The sequence below is a fragment of the Embiotoca jacksoni genome, unplaced genomic scaffold (genome assembly GCF_022577435.1).
Source record: "Embiotoca jacksoni isolate LCO1_2020_lvr unplaced genomic scaffold, fEmbJac1.0.p SCAF_10, whole genome shotgun sequence".
NCBI classification, from domain to species: Eukaryota; Metazoa; Chordata; class Actinopteri; family Embiotocidae; genus Embiotoca; species Embiotoca jacksoni.
In genome coordinates, this window is record NW_027185230.1 from 17,923,336 (window position 1) to 17,945,728 (window position 22,393).

Consider the following 22,393-nt stretch of genomic DNA (forward strand, 5'->3'; position numbering starts at 1 on the left):
ACCACCTGGTCGGTTTTGCAGTTACATGTAAGACAATTGAAATGAAGATGCAACATATAATGGAAGTAATGCAACAACGATAATTTTGTCTCATGAATCACCTTTGTAATTTTCTCATTTCAAATGGAGGTTGTGGATATGGTGCAACGGCGCAGCAATTTCTGCAGAGATCCTGCAGTTTCATCTGTCATGCATGAGCCCAGAACGTGCACCTCTGGATGATGAAGCCCGGTTCTGCAGTGAGGCATGTGAACGGGATATATCATATCAGTCATATGCTACTGCCACTTAAGTCAGGGAGGGGGCAACTGGTCTGGTGTATAGCCACAGATGATGTGAGGGATTCCATGTTGAGTGTGTGAAACGGCAGAGAAGATCAGCATGTAGGCACAGTGAGCTGCAACTCTCTTTATTACCACTAAGATATTAACTTCATCTAAATAAGGCCGTGCAGATACTGTAGGTTAGAGATTAGCAAGTGCAATTACAGATATATTTAATGGGGCTGCATGAAATATGCAAAAGCGATATTATCATTGTAAATGATCTATGTACCACAGCACGGTGCTCTGTTCAGGCGTTTCCAGTTAATACACAGGAGGACCAGATTCAGAAATGTTTTCAAAGCTGTCAGTGGAGAAGCATTCTGCCACCTGGCCAGACATGATGCTGTGTGGGAGGGCGATGGTATCGACAGTTCTGGCAAATGAACCTTAATGTGTTTGGGGGGGCGTGGACAATGCAGAGACTCCTTCGTGATCAGATGTTGACTTAGCCTAGCATTTCCAGACCCCAAATTCATTTATTGTATAGATAGATCTGGCCATGCTCCAGTGGGGATTGTTTCCAGTCACTGCAAGCTGTAAACAACACGGACCATCCCTCACTGTTGGCAGAGTGCAGCACCATGTCCGTGAATGACCATTGCCGACTTTGTAAGGTAAATTTATGGATACAAGGAGCATTGTTCTTGCTTTGGCTTCAATTCCTCAATGTTTGCTAGCGTAGCTTCATCTAGTTCTACCATTTGTGCCATTGATGGAACTACATTTATAAACAAACACCCTTAAGAGAGGCTCAGAGATCTATGAGAACAGGGTTTCCAGTCTATAATCTCCACATGGCTTTTGCTTGCAAGAACTATGAACCCTTAATACATTTCATCATAATTTCAAAGTTTTCAAATTTACAAATACTGGAAAACTGAAAATCCACTCAAGAAGACGAGGCTCGATATATCGTATTGCATAATGTCATACTAGAACAGGCAAGGAGGGGGGGGGGGGGGGGGCAGGAGCCTATCCCAGCTCAGTTTGGGCGCCAGTCCATCACATGGCCAACACATAAAGACCGACAGAAACAAAGACCATTAACACTCTCAGTCACACCTTTTTTTGGGGGTAAAATCACCAATTAACATGGCATGCGTGACTTTGGATGGCGGGAGGAAGCCGGAGTACCCGGAGTGAAGCCACGCAGGCACATGGAGAACATGCAAACTCTGCACAGAAAGGCTCCGGCCGGGGATCGAATCCAGAACCACCTCGCTGTGAGGTGACACTACTAACCACTGCACCACTGTGTCGCCCTGTGCAGAGATGGCTCAGCCATTTTGAAAAGACTTGGAACAAATGTTTGCCGAGGCTGCATTTGACTATTTTAATATCCCAAACCTTATCCTTTACTTCCAATTCTGCACACGTAAAGGCAGACGACAAAGACAGCACTTGCAAAGTTTGTGGAACAGTATGGAAAGGATGGGCTGTTTGCCTTCCTACAAGGCAGATAGCACAAAGGCTTTTAGGGATTTAGATGTACTGCAGGGAGGATGAGGAATAAAGATGAAACACTGACGTGATCTGAACATTGGATTAAAGAGGAATGGAATGCTAATTAGACATATTCTTTTCATAATGTTTTTGGTTTAAAAAAATCTATATTCAATTTGGCTTTCACAAATGTGTTAAATCAGAAATACCATAAGTTTATTATGTAGTTTTTGTTTTGTTTTTTACTCTAGTATTAGTTTTGACTGTCTGCATGGGAAATCATGAAATTCATTATGTGTAAATTCCAAGTATGCCTTCTGCTTTTGTATCTGAAAGTTTTCAACATGGTTATTATTGCTATTTTGTCTTGCTACCTCCTCCTCCTTCATTTTCTTGCCAAAGGATTAGTTAAATACTACCATCTTCCCATCACAGACAAAAAGATGGAAAATTATCAATCACTCTTGTTGTGCACATTATTTGTGAATAATTGAAATGATATGTCTTATATGAGATTATTCAAAAATTCTACACAGTCTTTTGATGCCAACAGTATTGGCAATCTTGACTGTTACCTTTCAAAATGCAAAATGATTCTGAGAAATGCTTGTGCAATTCTCTTTTCAAACCTGCAAAAGCAAAAATCCATGGAGAGCCAAATGGCTTCTAGTCTCTGGTGTAATTTATGCTTGTTAGTGGTATAAATTGTGTGTATTGCCCCGAGGAACGTCACAGAAAAAAAAGGTGTTTACTTCATGTAAGGATACAAAGGGGCTTTGATGAAAAAAAAAAAAGAACAGACAAAAGATTTTTTGAACTCAGACATGGTCGCAAACTTTGATTTCTTTGCAGCATAATTTAATGCGAGTTCCAATGTTTTACCAGGCAAGCTAGCTTCATTAGGGTTGAGGCCAAGCAGTCCACACAGATCTTAGATCCAGTTAACTAAACACCTTAGAGTAAAAAAATAAAAAATTGCAGTCTCATTTTCTTTCTGCTACTTTGCCTGTCGCAATATGAACATAGATAAATGAACACAGTACATATTTAAAACATTTTGGGACATTTAGAAAAGAAAATAATGGTATTGATACAAAGATTGCACAGATGCTAATCATAGCGCTGCCTGTGTTAGACTGAAGGATACATCGTTTTACCAGCCGACTCCTGCATATCATTATTTCTGATGACATATTATTGGACTATCTTACTATGGGATCATTTTAAGTTCGTCCCTCACACTAGTTACGCTCCAACATCACTGTTGGCTGTCTGTGCAACTGCACAGTCAGGTTTATCCACGCAGTCAAATAAATCCTCGGGAACAGCTTTGAACGTACCATCACTGCTGGATTTGGCAAATGCACATAATAAAAGTATCATTCAGAGGGAAATAACAGACCACAGTTGGCAGTAACTTACAGGCTAAAGATATATTAGCGACCCATATGGTATTCCATTCATTTTCCTAAGTGTCTATCCTATCTGTTTACTTGCTGTTTAAACAGATTAGACTTCACAGGAGACTCTTTCATGCAATTTACTTCATAACATGTGGCCAGATTCATATTTTAGGCAACTGATAGTGCCATAAACATCAGTAACTCTAATCCTGCTCGACATACTCTGGAGTCAACTCCACATCTTTATTGAAGAGGCAATAAATTTCAAAATTGAATTAATCTGTTGTGTTATCATTACCTCATCATATACTGCACATACATTTTACTGGCTGTAAGTAAATGCCCCTCAAATAGTTCTCTCCACTGTTACAACCTTCCACTTTCATTTCTGCCAGAAATGTTTAAAGAACCCCTTCAATGAAGTTTTTAACCTTGGTAACACGCCCTTGTGATGTTTTTTTTAAATACTACAAGACATATATTATGAGCGAAATAAGCAGTCAATGTCATGGCTGGGCAGTTTTGTTTTTGGAACTGCAGTGACAGTCTGACAGTCTCGAAAACACAGACTCAGACAGCCAGGGTCTCGTACCTAAAGAGCCAATCCCATTAAGGTACAGGATGGGGCTTTCCACATCATTGAGCTGCCGGCTCAAGCTTCAGGCGAGCAGTGAAGGAGTGGTTGGAGATGGAGGCGGGGACTGTTTGCATATTCATAGTTCCGCCCTACTGAATGAAGGAAAAGCTGTAGAGTTGCACCTAAAGGCCAGTTCAGGTCAAAGATAAATGACAAGATTATTAGAAACTCGCACCTACTCACAATTTGCCAGTCTGCAACATTTCTGAAACGTGCCCGTTTACACCAAACCAACTAGATGTGACAGCCCAACATCTCCATAGCAACAACTCTCTGATCTTCAGTTTTAAGTGCCAGCTTCTTAGGCTTTTTAGTATCTGGATGTAATTTGTAATGTTTTAAAACACCAAAGGAGGTTATTGATTCTGAGTTACTTGGATTTTTATTGGTAAAGAAACAGCGAAAACATAAAAACTAGAGGGTTGAGAATTTGGAGCCGCCCATAGGTGCTTCCACGGAGTACCCAAGGGGCTCATGCACATTTATGCCATGAATTTGAGACTGGATTTTTTTTTTCTCTTCTGGCCAAAACTCTGCAAAACATTTTGATCCGCTGACAGTTTGTAACTGATGTGAGCAGCTGACTTTGCTACGTGCTGATTGGCTGTTGAAAGAGGTGACGTTATAAAACTGCCCACCAGCGACTTGACAAGCTGAGTGGCAGGCGACACCGTCAGCTGGCTTGAGACGATTTGAGACAGGCCAGTTCACGTGGCTGAACATTTTCCCTACAAAGTTCAAAAGCAGTTTCATCTTGTTGTGAATCTTTGGTCTGAAAAGGTAAATTTGTATTTTGCGAAACAGAGATGAGTTGTTTGAGGTTTCATCAATGTCAGGGGAGGGACTTTAAGGAGGAAACTTTCAACTAAGGCTTTTTTACTACCTGCCAACATTTGAATGATATTCTACATCATTTATGTGTTTTCACCGCTGTTGGGTATACTTCCACCTACAAGGTTTCTGATGTGAGTTAATAAGTTGAACTATCCAAACTTGTAGTGTGTGTTTCAGTTCAATCATCATGCTTTAATAATTCTCCTTACCTCTTTCACCTTTAAACAGAGTGCCTATAAAGTGTCATTGTTCATCTGGGTTTGAATGCGGACAATCTGACAACACTTGTTATTCTGACAGTCTTTCCTGTGAAGTGAAGTGAAATTTTGTGGGTTAAACTTACCATTGGCTTTATGCACTAGTTGACTCTGATCAAAGTAGCAGCACAAATGGGCCCTGCAGTGTGTTATGCTAATGATGTTCCATATTTGCTGGGTGTATAAATAAGCAACTGTTTGCTAACAAGTTTGCCATATTCATTTAAAAGGCATAAATATTTGCCCATGTGACAAAAAAAAAATATGTTGGTGCATGTTTAAATGGTGTAAGGTGAAAGGGGAATTAAAAAATGGAATGATATGGTCAGTAATAGACATAATATGTGTTTCCTGTCTCACAGAGTTAAAAATGAACTTGAGAGGACATGGCCTAGTTTGGAGCTAAACAATATTTTAGCAACTTTGTCTGGCGGAGTATGCAGAAATTATGCCACATATTTTGTCGTATATTAAAATTTGCTGTCCAGTTTTAACCTTATTTCAAGGAGAAGTGAGCTGAACAAATTTTCAGCCACTTTGTTAATGACAACGGCTTTCTTGTCACATTTTTCAGACTAGTGAGGCCTGAGCTTACTGATGCTCATTTTATCCAATTACATTTATCAAACAACAAAAGGCCAAAGCAGGCAGAGGAGATCCACACTAATTACATTAGAGCTGGAGGAAGATTGGCACGTGTGATGAAGTGATTTGGCCACTCGCAGCCCCACCGACCGTGCTCAATAACTTCAAGCCCTTCCCAGCTGTTTATGAGATTGAGCTTTCATCCGGACATTAGTCACGTTTGAAATGTTGCCTTAACTCTTCACGCTACAGACTTTTATCAACACAAATGGTACAATGGGGGAGCAGGGAATGAGTCAGGTGTTACAGAGTGAGTTAATCAAATTAGACAAGGATTGGGTGACAAAATTGTAAAGTAACAAGAACATTATTGTGGCAGTTCATGTCTGTGAGTAGAATTCAAATGTACTCTCTTCATAAATGTTCACACAACAAACGCACACTGCAGGAAATCTTTTTTTTTTTTTCATTACACTGCAAACTGAGCTTTACTCCCATGATATTTTAATATCTTCGCAATGTTCTCATCATAGTGCTCAAACCCATTCTGTTTATAGTCAGTGCTATTTTTTGCTCCAGATGCTTGGCACAGTGAGCTCCAGGAGTACCAGGCTGCTCAAACCAGAAAGCAAATCCAGCATCGTTTGTGGCAGTATTTTCCCTAGAAGACAGGTTGTCGCTCTCACTACTGTACCGGCTTTCAACACAACTCAGACTCTTCTGTCGACACAAAAGGTGTGTGTGTGTGTGTGTGTGTGTGTGTGTGTGTGTGTGTGTGTGTGTGTGTATTTTTGACTCTGTCTGTGTGTGTGCTCCTGTGTTTGCTGAGGGGATACAGACAGGAACTTAGTAGTTTGCTGCTGTCACAGTGAAATGTCAATATTTATGACACGTTGTTTGCTATCTGGTGTGAACTCTTTCTCCTTCAGACGTCTGCTTCAGATATTTGCACATTCACACAGCGTTATCAGGCTGGTGAATAGAAACTAAAAAAGCAGTCAAATCAAATTAACTGCAGACAAATATATTATTTTTCTTCCACCGAGTTCTATAAAGTGATTTTTCATATTTTAAATACTTGCACAGGGAAAGTTTGCTGAGATCACTAATCCCTTTCGCAGAAAGAGCTTGTTCACACTCACAGAGTTCATGCACACAAACATTCGACCTGGAAGCTGCCCAGTAGAACACACAGTCTCATTTGTTTGCTGCTGGAGCAAGAAGGATTAGAGGCCTCACTCAAGATAATGAGGGAGAGACAAATGCTGCTTCTTCTCTTTCGGCACTCATATTTTTCTTGCTGGTCTGGGGATTAAACTGGTGACCAAGCCCCTCTCGGTATAAACCAGTAGCCTGGTATTACCACACCCAAATTTACTGTGTGAATATAAATGGTCTGGCCACGCTCCATTGTTGCATCTTAATGGGCTGTCAACCTCGGGTTAATTCGGAAACTATTAGAGCAGCCTTTAACCAATCGGCATTAACCACCAACTCATCAAGCTGTATACAACATGTGAGCAGAGTACAATGCCTTGTCACTAAATGACCATTGCAAACTTTGCACACTTTGTCTAAAATTCCTCGATATTTGCTGACATGGCTACGATTGTTAGTATCGCTTCATTTCGATCTACCGCCGCCATTGTTGGAACTACATTTCGAAACAAATGCTTGACTTCAATGTTGTTGAACCAATGGTTACTGATTGGTCTGCCCTTCAGGGTGGCTGAGCAAACCTTCATGCAAACAGGATTTACAGACTAAAAGTGAAAGCTTTGATCATGAGGCAGGAAGGTGATTCACAGTTCTTCAATGTCTGGGGTCTGCCATCTTTCAGGCTCATTCAAATACTTTAAATATACACAAGCGACAGACCCAATGTCAAAAACATTAAAAAGTTCAAAAAGGCATATGCTGTACTTTACACTGTCAAAGAATTTCATCGAGAACTGTTTTGCAATTTATTTAATTTGTGAATTTAATTGATTTGGCACTGAATTACAACCAGTTTGCAGGTGGCCTATTTAGTCACCCTTTATTCAGGCCCAGTGCAGCTGACAGCCATTTGACCTAGAATGAAGACAAGGCTTTGGTCAAATAGAAAGGGTTCGCTGACCTTCTTCACTCGCGTTAAGATTGTCTCTTTGCAAACTGATGTGTCTCCAGTCGTTCTTTTCTTTTACCTTGTTAATAGTACAAAACTATGAGCATGCGAAGTCCACAGTCTCGCTGACCTCCTGACAGTTTTTTTTCTCTGAGATCCAAGAACTCAGTCCCTCAAACAATAGTTGTTTTTTTCCTCTTTAATTTAATGAGGTTTCAGTCTCACTTTCACTTTAAATTTTCCTCTCAAATGCAGTTCTGCTGATTGCCTTCATGCTGCGGTTTGTAATGAGACACAGGTGTACATGGTGCTTTCTAAATCTGGGAATAAACATAGTTACATAGACACAGTAAATTGTGTATATATTTTTTACTTGCACATCTACCAAAAATGTGATAAACTTGAGACCAAAGCTTCGATAATGTGCCAGACTCCTGCAAGGCCTAGGCATCTGCAAGCCCCCCTTTTGCTCCGGGTGATTAAAATATCATCACAGCTTAAATTAGCACTTCATTAGCCAAGCCAGTTATTTTCACAATTGAGCAGCCAGGACTCTGCAAGTATAAAAAGTACACATGGATTTAACAAATAAAAGAGCAGGGCATGAAACGTAGCGTCGGAATGATTAAATGAATGTAAAAACAAGTATGATGGGTGTAATATGCTTCAAAGCTGAGAGATCCAAGTCCTCACAGCACTACGTAGAATATATAAATGATGAGTGAGTACACGCATGAAATAGGCAAAGGAGCAAAAAAATAATCTGAAAAAGGAAATGAAGATACAGATATATAATCCAGATATAGAATTACTGTGAAAAAGAGAATGCTAAAGACGGTACGAGTTGCTGTCAAGTGGAAAATGGAAAAAGTGGAAGGCATGAGATTTTGTCACTGCTGGCTGGAATAATGCATGGAGAGCTTCAGACCAGGCCAGCATGCTACTGAGCCCATCAGACAGCCTTTGGCCACAACCTAATCGCTGCTTAATTATTTAGACTGTACAACTGCTCTCAAGGCTGCTTTGTTTTCTTTTCCATTGTAATCCTATTGCATATGTTTATTCTCTTTTTCTGTCTCGAGTGAGAAATAAACAAAGCCTTATTTTTTTTGTTTAAATTGCATGGTTTGCCAAGAGCAATAAGAGCAGAAAGAACTCCCTACAGTCAGCAGTCTGAAGGAGTTATATTCTTAATTTGGCCCAGATTTGTATCTACATGATCAATGTTAGCATCTCTCATTATTTCAGACATTTTATTCAGAGACCTAAAGGTATGAAAATGACGATTCAAATGAATTGTTCAAGAAACAATTTCTAGCACAATGTGTGTGTTTTTTTTGGTTTTTGTTACATTATATAGTGTTAAAACCTTCTACCTTTCTTCTTTGCATTTTATAGAAGTTTACTGACTAAAGCTAAACAGCAAACTGGACGCACTATTACTGCTACGACTCCCTTTTTTATTTAATACATTAACAATTTTTGGTTTTTATATACAGTAATATAGATTTATATTCAATAACAGATTAGGGATATGATTTTCAAATATTCAAATAGTCATTATAACATAAAAAAAAAAAATCGATTAGTATATGCAACTATCGTTCTTCCTAATTTCCCCTGTCTTCTCCTGTGCCTGGTTGTAATACATTACTCCCATCAGAAGGGGGTGATAATGTGCCTAGAAGCTGTATGCCAGCTGTCATTGAACAATATGAGAAATACACCTTACTACCATGTATGACCAGGGTTGAAGAAGAAGTTAATGTGAAGGAGCTAATTCCACAAAGCACAAATGTGCCATTGTCTGGATGGGGATATATGTGTGTGGTTGGTTGGATTAAACTCAGGACTTTCACCCAGGCAACTGGGTTTGAGTCTGTGAGAAAGTTGCACGGATATCTTTAAAGAAATCTTTTCCTTACTCTAACCAAGTAGTTTTTATGCCTAACCTTGACCATGCGGTTTAATTTTCCTAAACCTAACCAGGTTATTAATATCTAGGTGTGGCAAAACATGACCCTGTCCCAGTATGCTGTAGTGGACTTTGGCACAAATAGTACTATATCAAGGTATCCAGATACAGTAACTTCAAAGTTAAGACACTGGTTAAGTCAGCCTGATAGTCTCTGACATGTACCTACAACCTGTGATTTTTTCCTTTTTATTTGAGCTGACTTACTTTGGTTACCAAAGAAAAGGTTGCGATGATACAGCCAAAGCAATAGTTTTGTATAGTCTCAGGAAACTGAGCCGTCAAGTTCTCTTCTATGTGAAGAATTCAGCAAAGTCATTGAAAAACACTGGCAGATTGATGAATATCATCCAGTACTCAAACATATTGTCAAAGAAGCCTGCAAACCTTCTTTTAATGCTCTGCTAAACCTGGTGTGCACCCTTAGTGAGCTCGGTCCTTTGCTTTTGTGCCAGATGGGCAATTACAACTACGGCGTGTGCCTGCTGAGCAGCCACCCACATACTGGCTGCAACACTGCCACATGCGGTGAGATTACCTGTAACACCACTCAAACTGCATTATATCCTTCATTCAAGGTCCTTGTCACTAAACTAAAACTTTTTGTGCATTGTCACAGCAGGTCTTGAGCAGTTTAGTAATGTCATTGAGTGACTTTACTTTAATTAAAAGCTTATTCCTCTTCGATACACTGTTTGATACTAAACACATTATCCAGGAGAAGTGATTTATATGAATTCCAGGTCTTTTTCTTTCTCACAGTATTTTTTTTCCATCTCTCAACTATTACAGCTTAACACGCCAGAAATCATATTGTTTCAACATTCCCTGTCCTGAAGAACCTCATCCACCATAGGCCTTTCCTCAACAAATATATAAGTTACAAAAGTACACAGGTTATTAGAGAAAATAAATAATCATTTAAAGTAAAGTGCATTGTCACTGAGATTAGAACTAGTACTAGTAACTAGTAAAACTAGTATTAGCACATTTTGATTGTAGAGATCACCCACATTCTTTTTAATTTTAATTAAATACCTTATTGTACTTGTGACTGTGATAAGTCACTCAGTCTGTGTGACATGGAAGGTTTTACTCCACCCAAGGTGGTGTCAGTTGTAAGTTGTGCCTGAGCTATGAGGTACCCTATACAGCCTCCTTTGTGTCTCTGCTGAATTAACTCTGTATCAGATTGTATTTAGCTTGACATTTACCTGGATTGTACCTTCAAATGTAGGGCATCACTGTAATTTCTTCTCCTCTTTGTCCTTCCATTTGTATTATTCAGTTTTCTCAGCATTTTCCTCCTTAACAGTAATTGCTAAGATAGTTTTTAATTATGTGCATCTTTTATCATGCTTTTGTTGTTTTTTGATGCATACATGACTGAGAGCTGCTGTGTAAGTCCTGAACACCTATGCCTGAGCAAAAAAAAAAAGAAAGTCCTTGAGTCTTGAATCTAATTACATGAATTTACCAGTCTTGTTTTGTTGGCTTTAAAGCACCGTATGTATATATATGTATTCTTGTACTAATGGCTTGTCTATTGGCTGGAAGAGTCATGAGCTGGCTGCAATAGTGAGTTCAAACTTGTAAAAGTTGTTGCTTCTATGTTTGGATGTGGCTGGCTGACTGTCTTATTACCCAGAAAAACTTTCTGAAAATGAGTTTGTTTTTCATTAGAGTAGCAGAGAGGCTAGAATGGTGTCATCTTCATTCATCTGTTTCTCCCACTTGACCCCCTCCTCCGCTTCCTGTGCCGTACAAGTGGAGAAAATTCCCATGACTGATGGACCTGGTGGCTGTTTGGACATCTGTCTTTTCTTTCATAGTCCTGTCAGGCAGAGGTCTGAGTACAGTGTGACAGGCTTCCGCAACAGCGTGTACTAACACCGGGCAGAAACATCTCTGTGGCCTAAGCCTTAGAGATCAGCCATTAGTAAGTTGTCAATCTAGCAAGCGGTAACAGTCTTTTGGGCAGCTAGGAGGAAGATTCAACCCATGGTTTCCAACAAGGTGCTAGCAGTGAAATCATTACAGTCTAGATAAATTTAGCACCTGTAAAGGTTATTATGTCTAGGCTGGTGTTGAATATGGCCCAATTATTCTAGTTATGTGGATAATGGAGTCAAATCTGCGCAGTATATTTTTATTTGACAGTGATGTTCTGCACACCCAGAATACTGCGAGTTACAAACGTTGGTAATATTGGACATGGGGGAACACATCCTAACCAGTAAATAAATGCTGAATGCCAGTCAATGGTGACATATTTCCCTGCAAGATGTCCATAAGCAAGTTGAAGCACTAAAATTAGGTTCTTAGGATGCTTTACACTTTGGTTTATGTGGGCTAATAATGTTTTACTGTCGAAAATACTTTTAAAAAAATGATTTAATTTCTTTTGAAATGTGATTTAAAAGTATGAAATGGGGTTTGAGTAATGCAGTAACTCTAAATTACGAGTTCTTTATGTCCTTCTCAAATAATTGACTTCAAGTCACACATTCTTCATGGTTTCAGTAGAAGTAGTCTGTGAGACTGGGACGGATAATTCACATGAGAAATCTGCAACAATGGGTCAGTCTGTTACTTCTGACAATTTATCCTTTTGGTTTCTTTCTAAGCCTCCAACCAATTGATTCCCAATCTTCAAGTTCTATAAATGTGAATCTATTGAGCTGATAAAAATCCTTGTGGTGAAATCTTTACTGAATAACAAATCAGTTTTTACCTTAAAAAATGATTGTCAGTATTTTTTGTCAGTATTATTGTCAGTATGTTGTTGCTGAGAAACTGGAGCTGCAAAATATGTTGGCAGTATTGTGTCAGCAGCATTCAGAAGTTCAGTGAATGTAAACAAAAATAACAACAGTCCCTGAATAGAACCTTGAGGCATCCCACGTGGTACCGTACATGTGCCAGACTTATACTTTTGGATTGTAAGTTTCCTGTCTGTGATACTAGAAAAATACTTTAAACACATCTTTTATCTTGATGATGTAGCGAGCAAAATATCAATTCGTTATATGTAAAGCTTCCTATATTTCAAGAAATATTTCAAAATTTTTCATTTAAGGCCGTCAATGTTGAATCAAGAGATTACGATACTGCCATCAAAGTTCAATAATATTTTTGAAAGCCATACTGACAATGATAGATTATATATTTTAATCCTAGTATATTTCTGTTGTATCAAATTCATTTTGAAATTTTGGACATAATAGGAAGAGATAGAGGGATCCCTGCTTTTAATAATGTTGTGACTTAACTTCTCTGACACTATACTCATAAAGCAAAAACCTGAGTTAAGAGTTTCGTTATGGTTTGCCTTAAATCCTTCACAAGATTAGTCTTAATATTATCTTGCAATGCTGAAAAATCTGTTCATACTTCAAAGATTGCCATAATTTCATAGTTTAAGGGGATCAAGTGAATTTAATGAAATTTTTGCTTGCCAAAGAACAACCAATGTTAACAAAAAAGGTTTAAACTTGGCAATAATATCCTGTATCTGAAAAAGACTGAATACCATTAACCATGAAAATTGGAACTTTCATCATTCTTTGGCTCTCTAACTGATATTTCTTCATTTTTCTTCTTGATGTTATTCTGTGACCCATCGGATATACTGGCACTTGTCATCACCCAATCACACACGGAGTCGTTCACATTTTTTTCACAAGTATACCGTGCAACAGTGATACTGATGATTCACTGGGACATTTACCATCAGCATTCACACAACATACAGCCTTATTCAATTATTCCCATTACCTCAGCACCAGCCACAGAAACACATGGAATAACGCATACCTACAAATCCACATAAAGCACTTTGCTTGCTTTGTTGTGTTTGTTGAAGCTTTGACAGAAATACAGTGTGTATCTGCACTCTTTCAGAAAGTCCCATTGAAAATCCAGTGACTTATGTACCACAGACTGACTTGATATTTACTTTGTTTTAGTGGGAATAGACAACAAAAGGTGAGAATTGTTCTTTTATTGTTTGACATTATGTTGTTACTCAACTGCAGATAACATGAATCCATATTTTTCAGAGCAACATGAGAATTCCAAAATGTAGACGACATCTTGAATGTGTCTGGAAACTAATTACCTTCAGTGACAATAAATCTTGAATTGAAGGGACGTTTCACATTAAAAGCTACAACCAATAGAATTATGAAATGTAATGCCTTCAATGATCCCTGGAGCATTTTATATCTATGCCTGCAAAGGAAACTTGTCACGTGTCACCACCACTTCCAGGCTAATGACACTGTAATGGCACCATTTATCCATTTGGCCTCATTGAGTTCTATGCAATGCTGGTCCCGCCAGGTTCTTCGCCCGTTGGTGGATGCTTCAAGCACTGCAGTTGGCCCTTGGATAGCGAGTGAGTTGCAAAACGGTCTGTCACTGCCAAGGATAAAGAGTTGTCAAAATCAGTTAAAAAGTAAACTTTTCTGCATTACCTGCAATAAAGGCTTTTAATCAAAATGTAACTTTGCAACGTGTAACCTGTGGTCAAATACGCTCTCCAAATTTGAGATGATTTTATAGGAAAGGAGCTATATATCATTTTTTAATTTTTTGTTTTTATCATCTGTCCCTTGTAGTGGATATATAATCTTGTTTGATCACAAAATGTAATGATATAATATTGCCGTGTATATACATTGATCTTTATTGGTGTGATGTCTCAAAACTAGTAGAATCTTTCAAATTCAACACACAAAAACAGCCAAGGGCTACCTTAAACTTTTAGTTACCTTAGTTGACCTGACCTGGGGTAGTTTGAGGCAAAGTCTCAGCTATGTTATCGATCTAAGTTGACCATTCATGTTTTTATTTATTGAGTCTCAGAGGTCTGTGGAATATATAATATCAAAGAAGGAGTAGCTCATCCTCAGATAAAATCTTAAATGACTTTGAGGGATAAACTTTGAAGATGAATTTGGCACATGGAATTTTTGCAATGTTTTAACAATGGGGTAAATAATTTGAGTTGTTCAGTCAAATACTTAAACAAACACACGCACACAGGGCTGGAACATTTTCCAGAAATGTCTAATTTACGATTATTGTTTTTACAATAATAAGAATTATATGTAAAGAATTTCAGACGGATTCATTGAAAATCATGCATGTCTATGTATTGTGAGCTGTATCGTGCTAGGCATTTAATATCTAACAAAGAGAATACAGCACAGTAGACTGCCTGAGGAAATATTTCCACAAAATTATGCTCATGCCATGCTCAACACATTTCCAAATCCTGTTAGGCAATTTATTTTTGTTAGAATGAACCAGTCATCAGGGCTGTAAGCATGAATTTAGAAGTGCCAATGCTATGTGCTATGGTTTGACACCAACCTACCATAAATAAACCAACAAAAGGTCCTTTAGATTTTATTTAAGTCTAGAAATATTAAAATCAGCCTTTAGAGCGCACCATGTAAAGTCTTAATCAATTTGCTAAAACGACTAAATGCAGAAGCTCGGGGCCTTTCAGTCATTTAACCAGTGAATATAAGTTATATGAATATTATTTGTCCAATAGTGCATTGAACTGCAGGCAGGATGTCTGTCACACTGACCTAACATTGTTAGTTGACCTAACATACTGTGTAAATCAGTGCTGTAGGTTTCAGCACCATGGACAGCAACCAGGGAAATGTCCCTGTTGCTTTTCTTGTTTGTTTTGTTTATTTGTTTTTTAAGAACTTTGCACAGCAACTATGAAAGCCTTCGTAGAGTTAAACAGACTCCACAGAGTCTTGGATATGTTGGATTTTTAGAGGAAAGTTCACAGCAAGACATGTTTACATTAACACAGACCGATGGTCACGTTGTGTTTTATGTAAAGTACACAGCCTACACGTGGCAAAGTGTGGCACCTTCTGCGCAACTCAACGCCTTCTCACTTTGTTGCCTTTCAATTTTCTCCAAATCTCTCTGAACCTATACAGCCTATCTGCTTTTAAGCTTTGATCTCAGCCCGCTCGGGAAGCTGAATTAGTAATGGCCAAGCAAGCTATAGTGGTCATCCAATAGTCTTGGTGTAACTGTTTACCTATCAGCAGAGAAAAGTCACGACACGGCTCTTATCCTCATCCACCCTCAGTTCCCTCGCCTTCCGCCTGATACAGTCCAGACCCACCCCTTACTGTCTGCCATGACCGTCCTCTACAATACCAGACTGTATTCTTTGTACCTCCCCTTTCTCGCCCTCAGTCTGTGCTTCTGAGTATCTGTGCAGCCTCCCTTCCTAGATATCCATCCCACACCTCTCCACCCGCAAACCGGTGAGAAAAAAAGAGAGCAGAACAGTTTCAAACACGTCGAAATAAATCTCACTCTGAGAGCTCCCTTTTCTCCTTCTCCCTCTGACGGACTTCATCACTTTATTCCTCTGCGCGCCAATGCCCGAGACCACGCAGAAACGAAGGATTTTTTTCCCTTGAGCATGAAAAGGATTGCCAAATCATCCGCAATCCAACATCACCGACTGAGCCACCAGCATGAGCACTGGATACATATGCTCCAGCAGAAGTTGTTGGCTAGAGAACTAACAAATCTTGGACCACAAATACAGCTAAGAGGGGAGAATCAGTTTTAGGTAAGTAGCCTATATGATTTTACTGCCTCGGATCTTTAACATTATATGAATGTATCGTATATATATATATATATATATATATATATATATATATATATATATATATATATATATATATATATATATATATATATATATATATATTATTTTTTTTCTTTTCTTTTTTTCTATCTATGACGGACCACGAGGTAGTGTTCTGGTAGGCAGGGCTATATTGTGGCACAATTATGGCGATGTTGCGTGGTCAGCATGTTACTGAGGTGGCCGGTGGTGTCCTTTTCAGGATGGAGGCAATTTTTTTCTTTCTCGCGGTGAAGCTCCCTTCAAATAATCGCTGTTCAAGTCCTTTCAAGCTCTGCCCGGGCTGAATGTCGACGGAGCGCTCCGAGGCTATTCAAATTCATAGAATGAGTCTCGGTCTTATAAACCCATCATCTCCAAACATTGTGCAAATGACTTATTCTCACATGTATGTGCACTCGCCTGCAATTTCTCTCCGCATGTTGTGAAGCAGCATCTTCCCGAGGTGATGGTGCAGAAGTGCGGATTTAAAGGAGCATAAAACATTTGAGAGAAACAATGATCTCACATTTCACGGTTGGCATATTACGCAGACCTGCCGCGGCTTCACTCAATGGATTTACGGGGGCAACATTCAGAGTGAAGGTGTATTAGCAGGCCTGCAGATCATTGGGCTGGCGGCATCATTATTTGTTTTCAAGCTAATTCCGTTTGCAGTCAGGCTTTGTACATCCATGTTGATCAGTTCAGTCCGGGAACTGCATTGGCCGTTAACTTCAAGTGAGTGTCGTCCCGGTTCGGATATGAAACCAGCGGCGGTCATGCTTCCTGTTCTTATTTTGGTGATATTGTTTATATGCGTTTTGGGTGACCTGCTGCCTGTGATGAGCTGGGTGTGTGTTTGTATGTGCACACCGGTCCGTCCAATGTGGCTCTTAGCGCACGAGACTGCGCGCACATGAAAGCAATTGCACGTACATGCTTGTTTTGTTGGATGTGTGTGTGCGCGCGCGCGCGCGCGTGTGTGTCACCAGTGAGGCAAAGTTGCCGTTCCGTGTTGCCGTTCCGTGTTGCCTCAAGTTGCTTTGATTGCTGTTCCGCTGGCTAACTGCGAGGGGAGCTCATGCTCTTTTACACTCGGTGTCATTATGTGGCTAAAGGCAAGATAACTGTGTGTGATACTGATACCAACTCTATGAAATTAGAGGAGCAGCTTCTGTTTGAAATTGGTCCACCGGAAGCATTTATCTGCAATTCCGTGACTGCCACTGCAGTTTTTGTTTTGTTTGTCATTGTTTCTTTTTGGGAAAGTGAACTTAAGTAGCTTCATCTTTGTAGAATTAGCAAAACGCCTGTGTCCAGAAAAATGCACATCCCGCAGTTGTAATAAAGGTTGAAAGCACAAAAAAAATCAGTTTCACTTGAAATAATTCTGAATAGGTCATAAATGTGAGTAATGAGCGACGCAAGATGTGAGTCGAACTGAAAGACCGTATATTTGCCTTTTAAAGAGCAGGCGGAAAATTGTCAGGGTGGCAAGTCACTGTAAATCATCCCTCGTACTTATTTTGAACTTTAAGCTTTAATATTTGAGATTAACATTACATTAAACAGCAAGTCACTTCACTATAATATTGTTCTGCCTTCTTCACATATGCAGTGCAGAAAATTGCACTGGCAGCGGATATTGCAGAAGAAAAGCTGCCTTATTCAGAATGCTTCATTCAATCTGGTGGCCTTTTCGATGGCAAAATGCTGGCAACGTGTAATCATTTTCAGAGGGAACGCATTCTAAATCATCGTCGCCAAAATGAAAATGCCAGCAGTGGCTTAAAGCTATATTTGTGTCATGGCTTTAGATGACCCAATGTTGATGATGCTTTCAAGGACTGAAAAGAGAACATTCAGCAGCAGAGGTCCTTTTACAGACCTTGGCAGTGCAACTTACTGATGAATTGTCTGCAAAGCAAGTGCCTCTGATTCATATAAGATAAAGAATTGAACACCCATAAACATAATTAGAATCCACGCATTCACACCATATGCACGCAGTCCTTCTCTATCGCCGGTTTCTATAGATACGAATATTATTTTCAAACTGTCTTTGTGGATAGAGAACAGAACTTGCATTGTACTAACAGGGCGGCTCGCTCCCTCTCTGTCTATCTCTTTGTATTCTTGTATTGGCACAGCATTGTTTTTATGTGGGTGCTGGCTGCAGCTGCTGCGGCCAGAAGGCTGCATCCCGAGAGGTTCGGGGGAAAAAAAAAAAATCTGTTTTTATCGGAAACAAACAACAGGGTCACGTAATGACATGTGACAAAATTGCACTGAAATACTGGCGAGTTTACAATATTTTGGAACGGCAGCTGATTCAGTCGACCTCCACTGGGGGCTGTCTGACCCACGTACTGCTGCTATCAGTCACATTAGACCACACTGGACTCAACATCCTCGTCCAGTATGATGTAAAAACACGAGGATAACACAAGATGATCAATTGCAATCTTGCGAAATGTAATTAAAGATGATTCATAATTCTTGGAGGAAATTTAGTTTTAGTGTTTTACAATGGCCTTCAAAGACAACCTTTGCGTTGGGTGATACTCACCTGCTCAACACACTGTTTACATCCAGAAAATAATAGAAAAGACTCGTTGTCTGAGAAGGTAACCATAGTTTTGTGAAGGAATATTTTTGTGCTATGTGAAGCCTCAGGGGAGCTGAAAGCAGACTCAAAAATCCCCACAACAGTGACTATTATATTTGTATAAACTATTTAAGCATTCAGTATGCACACTAAGCACTGTGGCCTGTCTGTGGTCTCACTCTAGCTCCCTCTTTCATCACTCACAGCAGGGGTCCACCGTCTGAATCTCTGCGAGAGAACACAAGCGGTGTTTTATGTCACAATCAAGAAATACATTTCACATTAAAAGTTCACAAGCAAACAGAAATCTATTATTTATTAAATACATGTATATGCATCTTCAGGTCCTAAAACTAAAGTCTATTGGGTCTTTTTTTCGGACTGCTGGGGAACCTGAAGATGATGTTATTTAAAAATAATTCAATATTAAGTGTATTTACAGTAGCTCCAAGTTTTGGACTATCATTTTAATTTGAGAATACGCTCTTTATTCTTTATTCTAATTTAAGTTTTGCATTGCTCATCAAACAGATGTAACAATATTAGCTAATCGCCTCGACAATTCTGGCATTTGGGGCTTAATTTACCTGGAATGTATCAGTATTGGTTAATGAATGTTTTTGAGTCAAATCCAGTAAACATATTTCTTACATGCTTGTTATAAATACTTCTGCCTTCCAATTATATTTGGGTAACAGACTCGCTCTCCTCTGCAGATTATGCATCTTGACCTAACACTTGGTGGTTGCCAGGTAGGAGACACTGGATAGAAAAAGTGATGCTAAATTGAGCTTTTATAACCCTGACCCATGTGTCATTAAGCACTGCCTGGAAGTTCAGTTATTACCCCTCAAAATATAATAACTCCGACAACACAGTAGCAACTCCAGTAATTTATCTTGCCTGACACTGCCTTGGTCTTTGCTGGCTTCGTGACAGTACTGGTTGTACATCTATTTGAATTTTTTCGCCCCATGTAACAGAAGGAGCCAGATGTTTTGATTTGCAGAGGTCTGCGCTGGCTGACGATTACACATCGAACCTTTAACTTGATTTGCTTCACTGTTGCCTCCTGTGTTGCCCCCAGCGGTATAATTTGATCTGCTCCGGTCTAGAAGTTGTCTCTGAGCTATTTTAAACACAATGCAGTCCTCTCAGTAGTAAAATATCTGAGGGCCCCAATTTTTATGGTGATAAGGTGCCGCTATGACCAGTAATGGGCAATTCTGTTGTGGAGATTTTTTTTTTTGCGTTTTGGGGTAAATTTAAAAATAGCCAAAGTGCTGTCCAGCCATGTAAGTGGCGTTTGGAGGAATTGTCATGCAGTGTGCCTTATAATTTATATTAACATGTCGATGCATCATACAGGAATATAGAACATACCTCCAAAACTTTTACAGCCAACATATTTTATATATTGGTTGCTGCGTATGTTTCTCATCACTTTATTCTACAATTTACACATTTGACAGCTAAAGCGTGACTATACTGTGAAATCAGCTTTGATAATTATTTTAATTTCAAGAATGGATTGAATTACTTTGTACTTTTTAATGTGAAATAAGTAATGAACCCATGAAGAATTACCACCCACCTCTGTTCCCCTGAGCTCTGTGAGACTCACTGTTTTGGTTTAAAGGCCTGAAACGTTGCTGTTTTCATTCACGTTTTCTGCTCTGTGCAGCATTGTTTCCAGAGGTAGCTGTCTGTTTTAAAGAAAAAACAAAACTGTTGTACCTGACCGGCATTTATCTCCAGACAGATCAAATTTGAGACTAATTGGTAAACCTAGTGAAGTGCTAGCTACCTGGGGTGGAACGGTTCAAGTAAAAAATCCAACCCGTTCGGTTCACTGGTCACAGTTTGGTTCATTTGAAACAGGCTATGAGCCATGTGAAGAAAAAAAAATTCAAATAGCTAATAGGGAAAAAAAAAAAAAGCCTTGTAAGCCAGTGACACATCCGCCAGCATCGTATGGGTTTCGTAGCTGCAGAATCTGATATTCTCTCATATGTTGGAGGAAACCAAAATAGATTAATACCTAAAGGATGGCAGTTGCTTTGGTAACGTTTGATAGTGGTGAGGAATTGAAATGAGTTATCGTAAAAGTGGATAATTAGTTGACTATTCATCCTCAGCAAACACTTGAAACCAAGTACTTACGTGAATACAACAAGGTTACACAAAGTGGTCTACTTAACATCCGCCTTACTACAAGTCTTGTTGGCAATGTGTGCATCGTTGCATGTATGTAAGTAGCCTATAACTACTCACCTACTGAGCACAGCCTTTCACATCAAAATAATGCCAAAGCTTCAACTGTGCCCGAATGTGGTGTTATTTTGCCTTTGCGAATTGGTTTGGATTACTATGAACAGACAAGCCTGTTATGGCAGAAAATGTAACCCATCTTGAAATGCAGTCACTGCCTGATTGTCAGTGTGGCAGGGACATTTTTAAAAGGATTGAACAGGTCAGAAAATTGCTTAAAATGTGATACTCATTTTGAATTGCAGGAGAGTCACTTGCCCCGGCACTTGGGTTTTATTCCATAAAAAATGATCATGGAATATTAAAGTCACCCAAACAAGCTGCTATCTTCATGTCTAAAACACACAGTTACTGTCATAGGCAATTCACTCAAACATTTGCAGTTCAAATTGACGTCTCAACAAGCATAAATTTGACTCTTTTCTAAGATTCAGTTAACTGTCTGTCTGAGAGTCACTTGCCCCGGCACTTGGGTTTTATTCCATAAAAAATGATCACGGAATATTAAAGTCACCCAAACAAGCTGCTATCTTCATGTCTAAAACACACAGTTACTGTCATAGGCAATTCACTCAAACATTTGCAGTTCAAATTGACGTCTCAACAAGCATAAGTTTGACTCTTTTCTAAGATTCAGTTAACGGTCTGCTATTGTAAAAAGACATATTTTAGAATGTGAACAATCATGGGAAGATAATCTTTTAGACATTTTTTAATTAGGTCTCTCACAGGGAATGTGTTAATCTGTTCCAGCCTTCGTTGTGCTGACTAACAAGTGTGAAACACTCCCCACTGGAACATTTTAGGTACCCTTAATTATTTCTTAAGAAGAGAGAAACATTTGCGAAAGTAGTCCGGGATTCATCATATGAAGCCTGGATGGAGATGAGAAGCTGCTTGTTTCCGTGAATACAATATGTCCCAATTTTGAAAGAAGAAAAAATTAAACAGTGGAGCAGTGATTTTTGGAGAGAGAGTAGAGTCATACACTGACCCATGACCGATGTGATGCTGGTGAGTCAATGTATGTTTGGCTCATGCCAGTTGCTCTCAGCATCAGTGACCTATATTGCTACTCAGGACAGCAACAACCAACAATGCAGCAAACAACTGATCAGATTTGAATATTTTAATCGGAGTGGAAAAATGATTGTGGGCTGAATGAGAAGTTTTCTTTTTATCAGGCTAAACAACTAGAAATAAACACATTAATTCAACAATTTTATCTTTCTCAAATAATCGTACTGCATATAAATTGC

The 22,393-nt window shown here is 39.1% G+C and overlaps 1 protein-coding gene across 1 annotated transcript in view; it reads left to right on the plus strand.

Annotated features, from left to right (window-relative positions):
• The first annotated feature begins 15,787 nt into the window (after positions 1 to 15,787).
• Positions 15,788 to 22,393, plus strand: part of brinp1 (bone morphogenetic protein/retinoic acid inducible neural-specific 1) — a 103,855-nt gene continuing 97,249 nt past the window's right edge. Inside the window, exon 1 of the mRNA XM_069171481.1 lies at positions 15,788 to 16,192. The gene's annotated coding sequence lies outside the window, so the exon portion shown is untranslated. The remainder of the gene's footprint in view (positions 16,193 to 22,393) is intronic.